General features: G+C 37.1%; 1 long non-coding RNA gene across 18 annotated transcripts in view; it reads left to right on the top strand.

The window, feature by feature from the left end:
- LOC137859117 (uncharacterized) overlaps positions 1 to 20,005 on the top strand; it is a 346,743-nt gene that overhangs the window by 104,979 nt on the left and 221,759 nt on the right. For all 18 annotated transcript variants that reach the window (XR_011098165.1, XR_011098152.1, XR_011098167.1 and 15 more), the window contains exon 5: positions 1,719 to 1,852. This is a non-coding gene — a long non-coding RNA (uncharacterized lncRNA). The remainder of the gene's footprint in view (positions 1 to 1,718; positions 1,853 to 20,005) is intronic.

The following is a 20,005-nucleotide window of genomic DNA, read 5'->3' as shown; positions in this document are numbered from 1 at the left end:
CAATGCTCATTGTCTTCCTCTTAGACCCCTGCTGTTTCTGCTGTTAGGTTTCTGAAAGAATACGTCTGGTTTATGTAAGGTCATTGTAATTATCTCTCTATTTTCTGTTCTGTTCTCTAGCATTTGTCTGCATGCTGAATAGCTTTGCACATTTATCATTGGTTTTGTAAGATTCTGTTGTATTCATATAATGCTGTAAGAAAATGATTTTTCTTCAGTTTTGCAGGGCTGTGGGTGTAGATCTGAATACTGTCACAACATAGGTGATTGACTTCTATATTTAGTGTCTCTGGTTTAGTCTCGTTTCCATAGTCATTTCATACATTATTTCACCGACTGTAATGGAAGCTGAACCAAGCTTTTTAATACAATTATTAGTAAGAAAAAAATGGTACATACAAACTACCTTGTTGAATTCATGTTGTCTTGATTTATGATACACAATCCAGTTTCAGTCATTTAGATGGATATTTTAAAATATTTTGAGGTATTGACAATGTTCTGAAAAAGTTCTCTACTCTGATCGAAATGTCTGAAAATAATGAAATAGTAATTGGTTTAAAAATTATATTTGTTTTTAAACTATTGAGTAAATAATAATGAGTAAAAGGATCAGTAGAAATTGCAGCAAAACAGTCTGTTTCTTTTGTAGTCTGTAAGAGTGTGTGATGGTTCAGGCCAGAATATTATTATTATTTAAAGATTCATAGACTTAAAAAATCATTGACCATATGACATTCTATGATAAATTCAGTCTCAATGATCTAAATTCTGAATATACTAGAATTATGACAGTCCTGTGCCAATCTAATAGAAGGAATGAAACAAGTGCAGTGCAAAAGGTTAAAAAATTATAATATATAAAGTTCTCCTCTACTTGGGGAGACTTGGAGAAGGCAGTATTTTGTTATAAAAGTTAAGTAAGTATTCAGTGTACTAAATATGTAATTATTTATTTTAGCGCTGGATACTGCTTTTTTTGATTGTTATCTAAATTCAAAGCTTTTTGTTACAGGTCAGTAAATGAATACTTAGAATCAGATCTTCTCAACTTACAGAGTGAGTGGAATGGTCATGCACAAAAGAGTTCATGCTGTGTACATCAAGGTCATAAAACACTATTACAGCTTTTGGTTGAACTTGACAGCTAAGAGAGAAACCTCTTGCTCTTCAGCCTGGTTGCATAGTATTTTATGTAGAGCTTGTCAGCTACCAGAGGTGCATTTGCAGTCCTTTGGAGGAGGATATTCTCAGAGGAAGAACAGTTGTGAAGCATCTGTGTCACAGCCTAAACTGCAGCACTGTGGTTGTGTTTTTGTCCCCGCAGCCAGGCACCGTGCTGCAAATTTTCAGCCTTCTTTCGTAGTATTTATGGCAGCTAACAGTAGCGGTGGGAAATTAGATGTCTTCAGTATGAACTCCAGAAGCAAACTGCTGGGATTTAGGTCCCAAACTCCTCTGGATGCCCTTAGCTTTGGGATCCTGGTTTTATTTTACCTCAGTGTTTTTGTCTGCAATTGGAAATGCTATCAGAGGTTATCTTCCAGTGACTTTGGAGAGAATGGGCTGTGCTTGAAGCTTACTTTTTCCAAAACTCTGTTTTCCTTTTCTTGTTATTTATTTCCGTCTTTCCCCTACAGCACATAGCAGTGTTTTTTCAGACAATTTTTCTCCATTTTCTTCAGCTGCTAATGGTAGCTCATTTTTTTCTCTTGCAGCTTTTTTGTACCATGTCCTGGAACATTCCCTCAGCTGAATCTCTCGGGCAGAGAAAGAATATGTACCTGTGCCCCTATAACATGGCCTTGGGCAGAAGGGTTTATACATCCCATATGGAGCTTTATGACTTCAGGTGAGAAAGAAGTAATAGAAGCAGATGAATTTTAAGAGAATTGTTTATATGCAAATGTATTAGTGGAAGTCTGTGATTCAAATGTCTGTGGGCTAAATTATGGAAAAAATATTTCTCATTTAAAAATTCATTATGAAGAGCATAAAATGAACTTCATAAGACGTTATGAAATAAGAACTGGTGAAATATCAGACCACTGTACAGCAGTCTGATGTATAACCCTCTGTATTTTCTCCTTTTTATTATTGTTTCTAATTTTAATTATTGATTTATATAATGAATTCTTTTTTCTATCTTCAGGTCAGTTGCTTTTAGTATCTTTTAGTATCTTCAGCTTTTAAACTACCCCTTTTAAGATTTTTTTTTTAAAACTATGCTAGAATTCGTAAGGTATTACGAAGTTTAATTACTAGGAGTCCCTGCTGGATTGATAATGTATGCAGTGTTTGACTGCTCTAGTGGAGAGGTTACCTATCCAATTCCCTCTTTTGTTCATACAATTTAGACTGGACATTATTAATCAAGTAATATTAATATATTGCTATAATGAAGTATGTGGGCTCACTGTTAAATAAAACCAACTTGTGCTTATTTTGCACAATGGAGATGACAATCGTAAAATATATTTTTCCCCAAAAAAAGAAAGTGTTTTAACTAAAGTAATGGCAGACCAGCCGATGTGCTGCTTTGTTCTTCTTACAGTTTTGTCTCTAAAGGAAAAGGTACTTCGCAAGTGAGTTCCAGTAATGATTCTTGACACACACCTCACCCCACTCCCCATTTTTTTAATTTGTTCTTTTGTTTTTGTTTCTTTACTTTTTGACCATGGAGCTACATATCCTGAATATTGGACTGGTGCTTTCCTCAGTGGTTTTCAAAATTAGGTTGGATCTTCGGTTGTTTATGTTAAGGAATTCTTGTGTTTTTCTACCTTAGCACTGCTGCAGAGTGATCACTGAAAATTTTGAGAGAGCTTATAATCTATTTCTTTCTCTTTATATACAGTAACAATTAGAAGTGATATTGCAGGTGGGAATAAATTAGGATAAAAACCTATAGTTTACCTTATAGTTTACCTTATAGTTTAACATAGTCTAAAAAATCTTGATGAATAACACCTGAAATTTTTCTTGAATTGGTATGGAGCATATAAGTAGTGTCATTATCAAATCAATTCTTGTTTTGAGCAGTCCGTGTTACCCTTGCCCAGTCTTTTCATTGTTTTCAAAATGGGAATGTGCATCTTCTCTATATACATATATCTCTATATATGTATGTGTACATATATATCTGTGCATGTATCTCCTTTAATTAAACCTCCACCATTTTGTTCTCACTGTACTCAAATCTGCTTCCTAGCTTTGCCTGAAGCCATCTCTGTAGCAGAGGTGTTACAACAGCTGTAGAGCTGTTTACTCCATGTGTGTCAGTTGGAAAACTCTCAATACTGAGGAGCACCCAGCTGAGCTGTGATGAACAGATACTTTGCAAAATACATGTATTTCTTCAGTTGTTTTCTTTACATCTTCCTTTGTGCTAACATGAAACCATACATGTATGTTTTGGGGGGCAAAAACTGCACAAGGGGTGGTACTTGACTAAGATTTTAGAAGACGCTCTTATACAATTACATGCTAAAAAAATGAATCCTAAGTAGTGTAAAATACATGGATCATATTTATAGAAACTAGATTAATAGTGCAGATTGTTTTTGTTCCATACTGCGTTTTGTTTCAGTTAAAATAGAATGTGGAAAACTGGTAGAGACATCACGTGGAAGTGCTTACTAGAAAGCTGGAAAGGCACAGAAGTAGAGAGTAGAGACTTCAAAGGATGACACTTAAGAATTCTTACTGCTAATGCAGAACATCTTTGAACTCTCATTTATAAAGCAGAAAGCATTCAGAATTACCTGTTTATGTTCTAGTGTAAATCCAATGGGAGTGATGACTTGACTTGTTCAGTATTTACTGCTGACATTCGACCTCAGCAGTATCTGAAGTCCTAATGTAGAACTCACTGAAATCAAGGAAATCACGCCAGTGACCTTTGACATTACAGATCAGTCTCTGAAACAATTCTAACATGATTTGGTGCATCAGCTCTATCTGTTATTCAAGAGTTAAAAACTTCATCAAGATTTTGTTGGGTGACAACTACCTCTGCTGTACCAGATTCACCCTCTCAGTGCAGTAGTCTTTGGTGACAACTGTCACAATATTTCAGGATCCTTTTTAGAGAATGATGGATGTAATTTGTTAGAGGCGATAATATACCCTCTTAAGCAGCCACCAGTGTTTCAAAAGTTATGAAAACCTTTTCCCTACAATTGTCAGGAAAGCACAAAATGTAAGAGTAAGTTTATCAGTTAAATCTAAAGAAGAATGAGGCTAGCACAATCTCAACAGATAAAGGACAGGCCTCTCTCGTCTTCAAGTCATTCTCCAAAACAGTTATCATTGTTAAATAGTTTTTAAAGTGGCCTGACTAGTACTCAGTAAACTAGAGCCAATATTTTTCTAGTATTGATATGTAACAACTTTACTCTGATAAAAATGTTTTCAGATATATGAGAAGAACTGATGGCCATGTGTGCTGAGTATGGTGGCTGAAATGCCTTGTTCTATGCATTTCATCTCAATTTAACCCTGTAGCCTGACCAAAATTAAGTAGCTTCTTTGCTATAAGGCGTCTTGTGCTTAGAGCATGTGCTATGACAGTAAAACCAATCTCAGAGAAGTCATTCTGTTTCATAGAGGAGCTGGACGTTTTAAAATGTCAAAATTCAGTTTTGTAGCAGTTTGCAAAAACAGATTTGAAATCATTTGGTAAAAGAAAAGCACAGTCTTAGCTTTTGCAAGTGAAACAAGAAATATGAAAAAGAGGATGAGAGTGTTGGGGAGAAGTTGTAGCAAGGTGGGTGGTAGGTGGGAAGTTGCTTCTTTTATAGAGATTTAGGTTGTTAACCCTGGTGAGGTGTAGAGCCACAGTCCTTAGAGACTCCTAAGGAAGGGGCAGTCCTGGGGCAGCACTGTGGTTTTAAAGGTCAAGATGAAAGTGTATGGTTAGTACACGAAGGAGAACAGCTGAAGACTATTACAGTACCTCTGTTTCATATTTTAAAATAATAACCTTTTGGGTAGTTCATTACTGCTGTTCATAAAACAGAGGTGCATCACAAAATAATTAGCAACCCCCTACTTATTTGGGAATGAAAAAAAATAGATTTCAGAATCAGTATGATATGTAAGTGGTCAAATTCTGTTAGAAAAATAGCACATGAATTTCCAGGAGGTATGTGTCCATCCTGATCCTGCATAAACAGGATACAAGTAGCAAACGTTAGCATCCTCTAGCTGTTACCATGCTCTTTTTGTAACAAAACTGGCTAGCTTTGCTTGTTTCCTGGCAAGAAAGTTTGAAGTAATGTTCTGTAATGTACTGTGATAGATTGGAATACAACAGGCATCAAAGCAAAAGGAGTATCTTTAAGTTTTACAGTGGGATATTTAAATATATTACTACTACATTATGTTGTAAATATAGTAATATATTACTATAGAGGACATAGAAAATGGACAAAAATGGCTGATTATTGATTATAGTCCAGCATTTCATGAGAAGTTCCAGTCATGCAGTATTTGCTAGAAGTTCATAGTAAGTTATGAACTTATGATTTTATCATCCCCTTTTTTCTGCGTGAGAACTGGGGCTTAAGTTAGGAAATACTTAATGAGCCAGCATTTAAGAAGATTCTTCTATCCTTGTTTATGACTTGCTTACACTTCTGGGGATTAAAAGAAATGAACTGGGAAGACTAAGTTTAAAAACAACAAATAAACAATAACGGCTGATGGAATAGGAGGAGAAAGCTAAACTGTTGGTTTGATCATTGAGAGCTGGCTAGGGCTGGATTATGAACAAGGTGGCTAAACACATTCCACACACATGGATGAAGTGAATGAGACCTGTCCTCAAACCTAATCACTTGCCTTTCTGCATTCTTTCATTATCTACATACTTCCACAAATGCTGCTTCTGTTTGGTCATTTATAAGTTTCTCTTAGTAAATGTTAACACCATATTGTTGCCTTCTTGCACAAGCTCGAAGCTGCCTTTCCATGGGCATTGCTGAACTAGGAACCTAGATGTTCACCCCTGCGTTACAAGCAGAGTTTCCTGGGGAGCTAAAACCTTTCAGTTTATTCCCTTGCAATCACACACTTAAAAGCTCAGGTCTGAACCCAAATGTGTGGTGAGAATTTTGCTGACAAAAGTTATGAGCTGAAAGACTTGTTTGGCGTGGATCCCTTGTATTTAGGTTTCTTTCTATTAAGAAAAGGAACAGGTGTGCTGAACTTGAAGGGCAGTCAGACAGCTTCCAGGGAGTGAGTGCTGACCTTGTGATGCACAGTGAAGCAAACACCAAGGACTCCTTGGAATTACTGGCTTGGGCATTGCTAACACCAAAACTGCTGTTCCTGAGGCTGACTAACTGCTAATCCAAACTACTGGCAATGCTTGCTGGACAAATGGTTGAACCTATAGATGTTTGCAGCTAAAAAAGCCTGAGAAAATTAAAGCTTTGTGTGCACACGTTTGCATCCTGGTATGCCTGTGCCTGTAACGTCTGTTTAAAGCTGATGGCTCTCAAGTAATAGTGTTACAGAAACTTTAAACAGCTGCCCTTTCTGATAGGTGCTACCTGGGGGCTCATTCCAGTGTTCATTGAAAGTCAGTGACAAAGATCCCATTACCTTTAATCATGAGGGATCAGGGCCTTAAATGAAATGGTCAATCCTACTGAGCATTTTCCCATGAATATTTGCTTGGATTGCACCACGACGATGCTTTTGAATGCACTAACTTACTTCTAGATTAGCTCTTTGTAAATATTCTGGGTAAGGAATGTCAGTATCAAGGGAAGTCCATGGAAACAGACAATGAACAAGCATTTGAACAGTTTTAAACACAGAATTTTAATTTGTAAACACAACTATTCGTACAATCTGAGATGTTATCTAGCAAATAAAAACCAAGACACAAATCGTGTAATTCTTGGGTTCAGCAATATCCAGAGTAGTCTGACAAGTGAACACCAAATGCTTCCAAGCAACGAGCTGCTGACATGCAGGCCACAGGTGGGAAATTATTTACTAATATTGGTTGGAACACAAGGAATTTTAGGCTATTTGCTTACTTGTACTGTCCTACCCTTCGCAGCAAACAGGAAAATAGTACCTAATTGTCTAAAAAAGAACATCTTTACTTTCTAATTGTGAACACGTGTTTTTGGGGTGCAGTCCGTGTCTTTGGAGGCAGCAGAGGTACACTTAGTAGAGCCTGCTACTTTTCATTGGTTTTGATGTTACCCTTCTTAGGAGAGCTAAATTTATTCTGACCAAAATGCCTCTACAAGAATTCTATATATGTCACACACATTATGTTATTTCAGGAGGGAATAGGAAAGGAAAGAAAATCCTCTGCAGAATTGCTGCAGAAAACAATTTTTGTTCCTTGCACTATTGTTTTATCTCTTCTACTTCATTGTGGCAGTAGAACTGAATGCAAATGAGAAAGAAAGACCAATCCTGGATACCAATTTTGTGGGACTTAACTTAGAAATTGAATATCCAGCTTGAATTTTTCTAGGCAATTTGCAAGTCAGATTATTTGAAAAATCCAGACAGTGTATTTTTTTCTTAGGTAAAGGAGCATTTCAGCTTTATCTCATCTTTGGTTTTTTGCAGAAGTTGGTGATAAAAGGCCTCTCACTTTGGGACTGTGGATGTGACATTATATCTCTCCTTCTGTCTCCTTCATGCCTCTGTCTCCCTCAGTTCTGGCAAAGTGCTTTAGAGGTCCAGGGACATCTCTGTTCTTTTGATAACACAGGTTTTCTCTTGTTTTCCATCTCTTCCTTCTTTTTAAATATGTTCAGTCACAGATGCAGGGCTTGTTTTCCATACCGATATTTGTACCTTTTGTAATTAATGTAAGAAAATAATGCTTTATTTTAGGAAAATGTTGTTTGCTTTTTCCTCCACATCTCTAGCATTTTACTCTTTTGTACAAAACAACGCAATATTTTATGAGGAATTATTTTATACAGTGACCAGTTTTTGATCATTTCTGCACAATGATTGTCTGCAAGAGTGTGCACATGCAGCTCTTTCATCTGAAGGTCCCATTAAAATCTTTCCTCATTTCTCAGTTCTGGGGCTGGATGGATTTTTATTCGGGTCTGCTGAGCTGGGAGAAATGTGAGGAAAGTGTTCGCATTTTAACTAACTTTCACCGGTAAGGTTGATAGAGCAATGAGTTCTGAAAGTGTAGAAAGGAGATGATCTTCATTTTTTCTTAAGTCTTCTCCATCAGGCAAGTTGTTATCCACCTTTCTTGTTTCTCTGTACTTCTAATCCTTTTGGGAACTGGTTTCTGGGACGTGAAAAGCCAGTATTGCTCAGCTGCTATTTCACAGTAGGTGTGTTCCAAATACCCACAGCCCTGCACTTTATTCCCCATACACTCATTTTTTTTTTCTGTGTTTTAATGCAAGAACGTAAGTTTTTCATGCAGCTATAATACTTGATCAGCACCCACCAATTTTGTAAACTTTGATACAGTACCCTCCAGCCAGTAATTCTTGCAAACTTAAAATGTGCAAATTGGATTGGTTGTCATAGATTTTAGAAAGAATTCAACTCTCCATTAAGTGTGAGATTAGGATTATTGTAATATTACATGCAAGATCACGTTCTAGGTAGAGGTGTTAGTATTTCAGTAGGCCTGAGTGGGCACTCAGATAATCTGCCTCCAGGTGAGTGGCTCCCATGACAGCCTTTAAGAACAGACAAGAACATCTCCTCTCTGGCACAGTTGTCCCCACCTTCCTGCAGGGGATGGACAGAATGACCTGAAGGTCCCTGACAGCACTAGGCTCTGTTTATTCCATGATGACTGTGATTTCATTCGTTCTACCTGTGGGTTTGTTTTTATGTGAAAGCAAAACAAGCAGAGGTAACATAAGCTCAGACTTCAGAGCCTCTCCTTTTGAAACAGAGCTAAGAGAGGAGATAATGCCTCCTTCCCTTGTTACCCTCTTGCTGTGGCTTTGCTTTCCCCCCCTCCGCACCTGCCGCTTGTATGGGCTGTTCTCAGGGCAGGACACTCTGCATCCCTGCTTCCTACACCCATTCTTTATGTAACTTTGTCCCTGCAAGCTAACAGTTCACTTATGCAACTGCTCTGCTCCTTCCAGCCTCCTTTGTGTCCTCAGCTGCTGAGGCTTTAAACCTGCAGGAGAAGAAGCGTTTTTTTCTCTAGAATGTCACTTCACATGGCTTATGTGCTTTCCTCAGCTGGCTTGGATGTAAATCCTGTCCTCCGAAAGTTCAGGAAGTCATAGGATATCCCAAGTTGATGGCTTCTTCTAGCCAGAGCACCTACAAGTCAGTCATCTTAGAATAAAGGAGACACAAAGAGGTTGGCAAGTATCCTAAAAATGCAGGTACATTATTCAAACATTATCTTAATCAGTCACCAAATGGTGAAATGTGTCCCTCCTCCTCTCCCCCTTTTTTTTTTTTTTTTTTTTCACTTTTCCTGAACATTTTTAGGGTAAAGCTCTTTGTAATCAATAGTTACAATTCCCAGATATGGTGTATTGATGTGTTACAGCGTTATTGGTGTAAGCAGTGGTTCGCACAATGCCCAGAAGTTACCAGACTAAAAACTGTTGTAGCTATTGTAGTGATCATTCATTATCTTATTATGGTTCTGAGCAAAATAAAACGTTAGTGTGCTTATCTAAATTAGGCAGCGTGCTTTTGATATAGGCCTAATTGATAGGAATCTGTGCTTATGAAAAAGTCCTGCTAAATGGTCCAGAGAAAGCAAGTCTACTAAGTTGTATTCGTTCTATTTTAGGTTCTTCCTGGCATAGTACCCTTATGTCTTAAGGCAATTCAGTGGTAGTACCTTCAATTTGCTTTTAATCCATTGATGAAAGGCAGAGCCAAATTGTTAATATAATAAATACTGAAAGCAGATTATTTTACTCTTTGAGCCTGTTCATTCAGTGCTACAGAAAGACTCCTTCTTTGGTTAGTTAAGAATTTAGGGCACCAATAAATGTTAGCAGGAGTCAGTGGAAATAATTCCATTGACTTCAATTGGATTAATATCAGTTTCATATGAAACAATTATAGGAGATCACTCTGTATATACTGCTTCTGAAATGCATAACTCATTAAAAACAAACAAACAAACAAACAAAAAACACACTAAAAGAAATACCAAGCTTAGTTACTTGGCCAGAGACAGACAAGTTAAGTACCTTCCACAAAGTAATTGAGAAATGCATCTTTTTTAATACATTCATAAAATGTTTCACATCTGCAAAGTTAATAAAATTAATGTTACTTTGAAGCTTAGCTGTGCTAAACCAGGCTGTGGTAAATTCCTTTGGATTATGCAGATCTGCTGTCACATAGAAAACAAGTCCATTACTGCATTTTAGGTAGGAATTCACATAACAATTTGCAGATATTTTATAACATTATGAGAAATAGGATTTAACAGTAGAATAGCTGCCCACAGAGGAAAATGTATTTTTCAGTCAACTCTTTTTCTTGATGTAAAAAGGAACTGCTAGATTGTTAGCTTAATTTCAGACTGCAAAGTAGCTTGGAGGGAGGAAGTAATCAGAAGTCCTGTGGAACAAGCCAAATTTTTTTCCCTTCAGCCATAATGTAGTGATTCCAAAGCCATTACCAAATCTTGCAGGGCATTCCCCTATTTGAATTTTACGTAATAGAATTCCAGCACGAGCAAACACCTGGAGTAGTACAGTTTGTGACATGGGGAGCATCAGGCTATATCTGTGATTACTTCATTTTTGCAACTCAGTAAAAAAGAAATTTTGTATTGTTTGGAGGTTTATGGCAAAACTTCAATAAGAGGTCAGGCTTTAATCAGTAGTATAGCTCTGCATAGGTTTGATTAATTCAGCCTTTCATGTACTCATGAGATGGATGAACAAAATAAATACTCCCTGGAATAAGCGATGGATGGTCCTCTGATTTAAATGGCTGGTTTCTCTCCTGGGGGCTAAGCCCCAGAATGCTTACACATACTATGGTTTATTATCCTACTGTACATTATATAGCGTTCAAGACAGGCTCTTGGTTCCCCACCTCATTCACTGCATCTGGCGTCCTAAGGATGTCCTATACACAGCAAAACTCTTGAAACTTGTGCAGGTGAAGTATCAGCCCAGCCCTGGAGGCTCCTGCCTGTACCAGATACAAGTTTACCAAGATTAACTTTTGCATGAAACTGAATTTAGTTATGCATATCGCCCAGTTTATGCTGAAACACATAGGTGAACGCAGTACAGGGGAAGAGACACTTTTAAAAGGCTTTTGAAGACATAAATTGGTACGAGTGCCGTGAAGAGAATACACACGTTACTAAATGCAAACTGTTAGTCTGCTAAGCTCAGTGTTCTGATATAGGCACTATTCATGTTGTCAAGATTCACAGAAAAATACTTATAAAAAAGTTACAGTTACCTAGCTGGCCAAAGTATACTTAATTTGTAGTGAAGACCTCACAGACTTCTGCGTAAGAGCAGCTTGAGGCCCATGCTTACAAAAGCAATGTAAAAAAAATGCTCTAAACAAAAGAAATGCTAATGGCTATACAATAATTTATTTATATTATATTATGTAACACACTGAATTTTGGTGACTAAGTCCTACTTAGGCTCTTGGACACAACTTCAGTTTGCTTCTTTTAATACTTGGTGGGAGTTCAATTGGAGCATTGTTTTTGTTACATTACTTGAAGTATGATCTCTTCTACCAATAGTTAATTAACTCCTTTGTAATACTCAGCTAGCAATAAAATAATGGAGGCTTAGTGGATAAAAGTTTTTCTTGTACAAATAGTGATATTTTTACTCACAATGTTCCCACGCTCAACCTTTTTTTTACCCCTCTGTGTAATATTGATGTGTTTTTATTTCTGTCAGTCTTAAACTTTATGAATTCAATCTGATTTAAGAACATTTCAAGAATAAAAACAAACCATGTGAAAAAAAAAAAAAAGGAAAAACAGCTTGAATGCTGAAGTTAAGACTTGAAAATACATTTTTATTTTACTTTCTTTTGAATGACCTCTTTTTTTTGTTTAATGTCATGATATATTAGGTACACCCAGCAATGCATGAAGTATTTGAGAGGTTTCTGAACATACTTTGGATTTTAATGAACTATTTAGCTTTTTTGCCAATGTCAGTATGCATCTCTCTTCTCGCAGCTAAGTAACCATCTCTGGAGACTAATGCGCTATGAAGATTTTGGTTTTAGCTTTACAATATATGTATTTATTAGAAAATGGTATTGCATTAGAAATAGGTGTTGATGAAGTTAAATTCTTTTTAGCCTAGTCTACATTAAAAATGTCAACTATATGAATCATCATATCTGCTTAAGTGGGTTTTATTTCAAATTAGAGAGTGATGTTTAAACAGACAGTTTTTCACTAGAGCAGACCATTGATGAAACAGTAGCCATGTTAAAAAGAGGATATTCTCAGAAACTGCCCAAATCAAAAAAAGGTAAGCATGAAAATGGTGCATTCCACAAAGCAAAAGTGGTACTAATTTGACTCCTGTCCTCCTGGATTTCTGTCTGGATGTATAGAATTTTTCCTCTTAGGAGGAAGGAATACAGTCTTTACATTTTATCTGTCCTAACTAGAAAAATGCCTGATGTATTTTTTTTCCTAAAATGTCTTGATTATGCCTGTGCTTGGCCTTGTTGGCACAGCAGGTAAGTGCTCTGATTAGCCAACACTTACTGACAATGGATAAAATTCAAGCCAATTCCCAAGTGCAAACAGACATTTATTTTCACTGCTTACACTTAAGCAAATCACTGCTGGTTGTAGCAGGTTGGCAAGGAGCTTTGGGTAGGCACAGACTCTTCCTAAATAGATCACTAGCACCACTAGTGAAGTTACACGCTTATTTTAATGCTTCGATGGGGTTGTTGCGGGATTAGAAAATAGCAATTTCTCTTGGGAAGGTCAGTTTGTTCTCTAAACATTTTCTCAGATACCACCTCATACAAAATACCTACTGTTAATTGATAAGGCTACATTTGGTATGTGTTAGAGAGACTTAATTTCCCTTCCTAAGGTTCAAAGTTCTGTTGAAAGAAGAAAGTTGCTTGGCCAGTGTTATAAGCCCAGTGACGTTTTCTGTCACCTCGTTCCTGGCGGTTCATGTCACCTGTATGTATTTTCTCATATTCCAAAGTTATTCTTTAATAATTTTGTCTTGTATGATACTTCTTTGCAATCTCAAATGTCAGTTACAGATCATCAGTTAGATTCCTTTCTAAATTGAATTTTAATGTCTAACTCTTCTTTCTTCTTCTATTTATAGTCTGCTTTCTCCAGCACAGAGACTGCAGATACAATATACCATAATTCCGCTTTTTAATCTGTGTTTTTCTTCGTAGCGTCTGATAACATTAAGAAACTTCACATAGGTTTAAAAATACACTTCACATCATTACTAAATATACTAAATTGTTTTTGGGACGCTGGTAAACTGTTCCATTTTAGAAGCAAATGCCATATCCAAAAAAAGTAGACTATAGAGATACTGATCATTTCAAATTTAGATATAGACCAGACTGTGTACATGTGTATACATATGTATGTGTGTACATACATAAGCACACTTCTTGTTGTATCTTCATAACCATTTGAATTTCTCCTAACATTGTGCAGATTTCCTTGGTAGGCTAGAATTTTCCTTGTTGGTTGTTACACATACTACTTCTGTTTTTATAAATATTTTGGACAATTTCAGTTATTTTTAATGAAGTAGATGAAAGGAAAAAGAAAAACTGTTAAACTGTTAAAAATAAGTTCAATATAATTTACTAAGCTTTAGCATTTTTTCATGTTTTGAAGAAGATCCATGAAATTCTAGGTGTGTTTTTGCCATGTTAACAGATCTTTCTGCGCCAGTATGTCCCAATGATGGCAAAAAGCTGAGCTTTGCCTGTGTGTCAGGACAGACTGAAAGCTCTGAAGCCCCTGCCTTCACAGATGAGTCTCTGACCCTCTGGTGCTCGTGGTGCTGTCCAGCTTATGTGTGCTTAACCGCTGAGCAGCTCAGCAAGTGCCGTCTTCTCATAACTCCAGGGCCTGACTAGATGGCACATATGCCATCCCCACGGACAAAATCAAACTTGTCTTGTAATTGCTGTCCCCAGCTGCTCTCGAGTCTTATATGCTTTCAGCAACACTCATGCTGGTAATCAAGCAGAGTGGATTTGAACACGGCAAGTCTAATTTGAATGTAGAATGGCCTGGAGCCAGACCAAGGACAAAGAAGTAGTATGTTGGGACAACACTGGTGACAGTAGAATGGAGGGACAAGGCAGGAGGGAGAAGAAACAGCATCTAGTTTGGCAAGTATGGGACTTGGAGGTTAGAGGAGTGGTAGGCAAGGAAGCTAATGCTAGGTCCTCTAATGCTTTTTGTGCATTAGAGGACCTTGGGATGTGGTAAGCAGTGGGACCATGGCTAGTGTCAAAAACGGGGAGCCAGTGACATGTAGAGGGAACACACTGAGCAAGACTGAGAGGGGGAAAACTTGTGTAAAGTGTGTAAAAACTAAACATGAAAGTAAACACAGGAATGCAGACAATGAGTTAGACTGTGATAAGGAGTTACTAAAGAAGCCAAAACAAACAACTTGGGAAGAGTACACAGAGGAGAAGGAATGAGGCTGAGGTTTTGCAGGAGGGAGAAGGCATGGGGGCAGGTGGCCATCGTCTGCCTCTGTCCTCAATCTCTGCAGCTACCAGTACAGCGGCTGCCCTGGCATCTCCCTAGGAAGAAGCCAGAGAAGTTGATCACCATTTAGCCAGCCAGTCTTGATGTTGTTTGATACTGGCTTTGAAGCAGTTGTTTTCCTCTCTTGTTCTCTTTTTTATTGTTTATTTTTCCCCACTCCAGCTTGCAGTGCTTGTGTTTTATGTTTTAACGTCACATTCTGAAGAATAGAAAGTCAAAATCAGTGAAGAAAGAGGTGAATGTGTTGAGTGGATAACAATGTTGGATATTTAACATAATACCTTTGATGTGTTCGGGTAGTAGCAAAAGATATCCAGGCAACGTGTAATAATTATTTCCCAGTTTGTGTTAGCACAGTCGTGTACTCTCACAGTAGTAATTAATGTCACCATTAAGGTGGAACTGTGAGAAGGCTATGCCAGCCAATTAAAATGGTAATACAACTTCAGGATCTGTTTGTGACCATATTGATTTGCTTAATGGAAAGCTTCTCTGACCTTTTAGAAGCACATAGTGTACTTTTCACACTTTCATAGATTAATCTTATGAAATGTTATTTTAAATTGTCACACAGTAGGCTTGTAGAATTTCATAAATTGCCCCAAAGATGATAAAAACTACTGTGATTTTGTAATAAAGAGCTTTAGAGCACTGACAGCAGATCACAAAAAGTACCTCTAATAGTCTCCTGGAAATCCCCCATGGCAGAATGAAAATTGCAGCGGAGCAATTAGGAAAAGGAAGATGTCTTTTATTAACACACAGGTATTTGTTGTGGTGGCATACATGGTTTAGAAGTGTAATACAGCTATAGCTATTAAAGAAAATTTGGAATATGAAAAATGGGTAGTTGATGAAGTATAAAAATTGGACTAGAGAGATCTGACATCTAGAAGAAAGCAAACTACAACCGAGTCTGTTCAATCAGAAAACATCAGGAATGGACTTTTCCTCGGGTACATTTAGTCAGGTATTAGATAGAAGCCTAAAGCAGAATTCCAAACTGTAGCCCACCTCCTCTCAAGCTTTACAAATCTGAACCTTCAGATCGAAAAACCTGTGAGGAAAGTGTAATGGGATTGGAAATTTCTGGAGGGAGCATGATATTTGGAGAATAGATAGTGAGAGTCAATTTTAATGGTGATGAAAAAAGGCTATTAAATCTCATAATGGCAGGAAATAAATGTGCCATCAACTTCACTGCATTGTAAGAGATTCCTTGGTGCTTAGAAATAATGGGAAGTTGGTGAATCATACTTGGCAATTGTTGATGATTTAGAAATTGTGTTTGGTTCAGCCCATTTCAACAGGTAGGTTCCAAACTTGTTTGTGTAAGCTTCTAGGAGACATGATGAAATACTTGTTAGGGTTAGTGTAATGCTGAACCTTCTGAGCTTATTAAAATGAGCAAGCAAAAATGGATGGTGTTCTCACCATTCACTATTAAGCACAAGCACTGGATCTCATAGAATTCCTCAAAGCACATACTTACTGTATTTACAACAGTGAAGACTTTTCGCTTATACAGCTTTCTACCTTCTTCTGATCCATTCCAACTGATTAAACATGTACATAACACCTAATGATGAAAGGAATTTCAAAGCCCTTGCTTTGCATCCACATGGAAAACCTGGATAATTAGCTTCACATCATTCCCTAGTAGCTCTCCACCTGTGCATATGCCCTCTTTGTAGTTCTTTCTCCCTCAGTGGTCATTAATGATGGACAGTTCACAGCAGGAATGAAATACTCCAGAGTGTACTGTGGGGAGAGTGGGTGCTTTTCCTCTGGGAGATGCAGTATTGGGGTCTTTGACTTGGTGACTCATTATTTCCAGAGGCAAGCACCAGATGTGTTTGAGGCTTTCTGTTAGAATCTCTGTACTGCAGGCTTTTTTTTTTTTTTATTGTATATATGACCTCTCACTGAAATTTGTGGTAACTTTGTGTAAGAGCTGAAGCACAAGATGGCCAGTGACCAGGCTGGCGTGCCTTGCTATCACTCGACTAGAACTCTATTAAACTATAGCTTCTGTTTTGAGTATTCATGTATGAAGACAGATTTTCTTTCCAATATTCACAGGTTTGACAGCAAAATATTTCCATTTCCCCCCAGCAAACAGCTTGTCCTCATGTAATGACAGTTTTCCATCTGCAAGAACTGCCTTTTTGATTCTACAAACCACCTGAGGTGAAAATGTAACTGACTTGCTTTTCTGTAAAGTTGCCAAAAGTAAAATCATTTTGCCTGTAGCAAGAAAGGTTTTCATGCAACTATAGGCACCAACTTCTCTAAAAGTTACATTCTTTGGATTTTATCAGAAAAAAAATATATCTGTTGTGTATCTTCTAGCAAACCAACCTATTCTATTCTGAATCAAGAAAACAGTTTATTTGTAAGTTCAGGTTTCACATTCACTGGAGAAAGTTGTCAGTCAAATTAGGCCTTGTCTGTGCTAAATATGAATTTCTAAGTCACGGGTATGTGCCTAAAAAGCAAACCCATCTTTTGGAAAGAGAGCAAACTACAGATACTCAAGAAAGAAAACTCAGATATTTTTTCAGCTCAAATTGAATTAAAGTTTTATTTAGATATATAAGTACGTATTTAAGTGCCTAACTTCATGCAATCATATTTGAAAACATTTTGACCTGAGGAATCATACATTAAATGTTCCAACTGGAGAGAGGAGGATTCACAGAGGAGGGAAAGGTGACATGGGAAGAGAAAGAGTAGTTCTTAAAAATTAATCTGGATTGTAACATTTGGGCTAACATCATCATCTGACAGACTTTGAGACCAACCTTGAAGTATGATCACCACAGTGGTGTGGTTTAGTTTTTTCCATAGACTGTGATTGCCCCTGTATTGGAAGATACTTAATAAAACATCCCAAAGGGTTTGACAAGTTTTATCATAGTCTTTAATGGTAGTGCAGCAGAATTCTGGACCCTAAAGAACTTTTCCATTTTGTGCCTACACTACCTTGGATAGCAGGGCAAATCATAGGCTCTCTTTAGAATACAAGCCCCATAAGTCTTCAAGCTCTCTTCTACTCCGTGACTTAAACCAGTGACATTGCTAGAGAGATGTCCTTCCCCAAAATAAGCAATTTTTGGATTACATTGATGTTTGCCGTAGCTTATTCCTTACTTTGCATCTTATTTATGCAAAAATCCTTCTGCTGTATTTCCTTCACAACCAACAGCTCCAGCCTTTTTCTCCATTTTCTACCATGACATCATCTCAGATGCTTCTGCTTAGCTACATTGTTCCCAAGGAAGATTATTGCCCGTCAGAAGGCAGAGCAATGGCTTTATCCTTTTGCTGCTGCAGTCCTGTCTGTGCACATCTTGAACTAGTGAATCCAGTTGTGTTGAAGATGGGGAAGGTGGGAAGCACATTCTGTAGTTGTGCCTTTTTGGGTAGTCTCTGCCCTTCTTCATGGTGGTAGAAGTATTGGTAGAAGGAATGGACTTCAAAGAATATTGCACCTCGTTCTTTATTACTAGAAAGATGGACATTTCTTTAATGAGATTTCATGCAGTGTGAAATGTAAAGTGAGAAAAAGATGAATACAAAATACCCAAGTATTCATTATGGTTGCTTCCCAGGAGAAAAATCTTTGTCCCAGTGAAATCAATAGCAATAGGAGTACCTCTGATGATTTTTGCAGGACTGTTAAAGAAATCAACATGAAATAATAAGCCTTGGCTGCCTATTTTGTTGTTTCTATTTGCATTTCATCAAGTAATGGAGTATCAGCTACAGCACATTAGAAAAGCAATCTATATTTTGACCAGCTGTGGACTCAGTAATTTCCTTGTGACAGCTCTTTAAGTCAACCTTATTTTAAAATATTTTTAATCACAACAACAAGAAAAATAGTGTGGAAATAATATTACTCCACTAGCAAATTAATGTAAGAATGTATAAAAGTTAAAAATAAAGTAGTTGCTGGAGGAGACTCTCTTTAACAATATGCAATAAAGCTTAACATTTTGACAGTCCACAAATTGATCGTTGAGTCACCTTAAAATAATACAGAAAGGACTGTTCAAATATAGCCCATCAACAATTGTTTGATACCAAGAGTGCAAGAGAAAGTGTTGCCATAACCCAGCTTGTAACAGACATTCAGAATTTTAAGATAAATCAGTGCAGTAGTGTCTAAAAGAAAAACATGTAGACCACTGTTAAATCATGTCTTTACTTCTATTAAACCATCTAAAATGTTCCCAAAATTAAAATATTTAGAAGAGGTTATTGTTTCACAAGAAATTAATTTTAAGGGGGTGTATTCCACATATTGATTTGTATTATGGACATAAATCATCTTGAAAGTATTTCAAGTGCCACATTGGGGATGAGCAAAGGACATTACGTTTTCTATGTGAAAGAATTATTAGACTGCAGCTCTAGATTGGGGCAGTGAATTTTTTGATTCTGCTAGTAAATCATTTCAGTAGAGCTGGAATACAAAGTGTTTCAAGCCAAACCTTTAGCAGTACAGGCACTATTGACACATCCTTAAGTATTCTACATAAAGCACAATAAACAAATAAATTCAAAGGTTCACATTTAAAAGAAAGACAATCTCAATCTAGAATTTTTGTTGGAAATAAAATTTGTAAGGTACAACTACCAAATCACTAAGTTGACCAGATCTCTTCATGGAACCTGTAGGTCTAAAGAATAGAATTACAATAACACAGCATTTGCTGTGAAATGAACAACACATAGAAGAAGTTAGATGAAACAAAAGTAATATGAAGAATCTTAAAAATTCAATTGTTTTTTTGACGTATTAAACCAAATGAATTTATGCAGTGGTTAAATGGCTCATAGTAGTTGATTCTCTGCTTGCACACTTTTCCTACCAAGGCTATGCTTGTTCCGGAGTCAGAATGTGGAGGAAAACCTGTGTAGCTGTCTGTGAGTGAGGAGAGGTACGGGTATTTTTATAGTTGCCAATGAAGGCAACACAATGAGCCTCTCCTGTTAAATACGACATTTTAGTTTGTAGTAAGTGCAGTATCAAATTTGTAAATCTCCCTGCAAGTACCAGCACTGCAGTTGTATAGTGAAACTCCACTCGCTCAATTATCTTAAATTCTTGTGGTACCTGTTTTTGTGTCAGGCAAAATGACTCATCCTTTATCTCCTTACCTCTGGAAGCAGAAAAAAAAAAAAAGTGTTTTAACTCTTCCTCAGTGTCCATCCTTCTGGGAACAATCCCCAGCCTTTAAGGAGAGTTGTGTATGAAATTGG

This window comes from Anas acuta, chromosome 7 (assembly GCF_963932015.1).
Source record: "Anas acuta chromosome 7, bAnaAcu1.1, whole genome shotgun sequence".
Taxonomy (NCBI): Eukaryota; Metazoa; Chordata; class Aves; order Anseriformes; family Anatidae; genus Anas; species Anas acuta.
The sequence above is the reverse complement of the archived record's forward strand: the minus strand, read 5'-3'. Positions and strand labels throughout refer to the sequence as shown.